We start from the raw sequence: 2047 nt of genomic DNA on the forward strand, positions 1-2047 counted from the left end.
CCCCAACTATACATCTGACCCAAACAAGGTTATAGGAGGCTCACCGGCCATCAGGGGAGGTCACCGGCCATCCACCGGCCATCAAAACATCTCACCGGCCAAATATTTGGCCGACCGGCAAAAAATGTAGCCGACCGGACAAATGTTGCTGAATCGGGGCAGTTTTGACTTTTCGCCTTGGGTCTTTTAAAATAGGGTTTCAAACCCTATTTTCTTACTTCCCTCTAGCCGAAATTTCATCCCCTCTCCCTCTAGAGCATTTTCCCCTCTTCCCTTCTCCGTTTTCTTGCGTTTCACGCCCGTTTCATCGTTTGATTCGCGAAGTTCATCGCGTTTCGAACACTTTCATCCGATCGAAACTTTGTTTTGGTGTAGTTTTTTTCGATTTCCACCTCTTGGAGTTTGTTTCTCCCAAGTTTTTCTTGATTTCATCACATTTTCCATATTTCGGCTTTTCCGGCCATGTTCTACCCTCCCGGGGTTGACTTTTTGTTGACCTTTCGCATTCTATCCTTGTTTACACTTTTCGGGCCATTTCCTCATTTTCTCTGAGATGGCAGACGATATTCCACGGGGCGGGACTCCCCCGGATCACGAGACGAACCCAGAGGCCGAGCTCCTCCCCTTAAGCGTCTGCCCGTTCGACCCGGCGACTTACTGGCCGGCGATCCACGTCTTGCCTCCCGACGGACTTCGCCAGTTTCGGAGCTTTGATAGGGCGATGCCTCCAGAGCTTCTCTTGTGTGAGCTTACATCTCATCTGTCCTTCGACGTTTCCGAGGTAACATTCCTTCCTCTGTTTTACTTTCCGCGACGTAGAACACTTAACCGCCAACTGCCATAGCTGATTATATTCTTTAACTGCTTAGCTCAGATACACTGATGCACTGTATACTGTAGTTAACTGTGAACACACATGCAACTGATATCTGTTTGAAACTGACATGTGCACACACACTGCATTTGCCCTGAACCACTCAAACACGCTGGCACATCACATATTGTAGTTCACTGCGAGCACACCGGCATTCGGTACCTATTTGAATTTGAACACGTGCACACACGCTATATCTGTACTGAACCACTCAAACACGCTGACACATCACACGTTGTAGTTCACTGTAAGCACACCGGCAACCGATAGTTGTTTGAATCTGAAAATACGCACACATGTTATATTTGCCTGAATTCTGAATGCCTTTCAAAACTGGTATATTTAGCATCACTTCGCAATTGTTTGTTTGAAAACAGGGAGATTCCCATACCGTCCGGGGGTATGGGAACATCGCCGCTCGAGACTGGTACACTGAGCTACCCGATGTGGTTTGCCACATCGTAGATCAGGCCAGCTTCGGCGCATTCTGCAGAGGACTATCCAGACTTACCTCGAGCAGGCCTCTCCTTGCCGCTTTAGCAGAGAGGTGGTGGGACACCACCGATTCCTTCCACTTCTCTGCCACGGGAGACATGACGATGACTCCCTACGACTTCTCGATGCTCACCGGCATCGGGATAGGGGGTGATCCGATCCCCTTCGATACCGACATGGACAAGTGGGAGACCGCTCAGACATATTTGCTTGGCAAGGTGCCACCCCTTGCACGTCCCGGCTTCGTCTGATATTCCTGGTTCGAGGTCCAGTTCAGGGTCTAGTCAGCTTTGACCGAGGAGGCTCTGATGACCCAGGAGGCGGTGGAGCAGTACGCTCGCGGCTTTCTGATGTTTCTACTGGGGACGACTATTTTCGCCGACCGGGCGAATACCGTGCCCCTTTGCTTGCTCAGCCCTTTAGTGAATGTCACACAGATCCTGCGCTATGACTGGGGTGGCGCCGCTCTGGCAACACTTTACGGCTACATGAGCTCAGCTTCCCGTGGCAGCGGACAGTTGCTCGGGGGTTATTGGCGCGCTTGGGAGGTACGTTTCATTTTTCTTCTTAACATTTCATTTCTGCTTTCTATTATCTGTACTCTGTACTGTACTCTGTACACTGCACACACTGTGGTCTGCTTTACACTGACTGTATACTGTACACACGGCACACACA

The sequence above is a fragment of the Camellia sinensis genome, chromosome 6 (genome assembly GCF_055761805.1).
Source record: "Camellia sinensis isolate YWXY chromosome 6, ASM5576180v1, whole genome shotgun sequence".
Taxonomy (NCBI): Eukaryota; Viridiplantae; Streptophyta; class Magnoliopsida; order Ericales; family Theaceae; genus Camellia; species Camellia sinensis.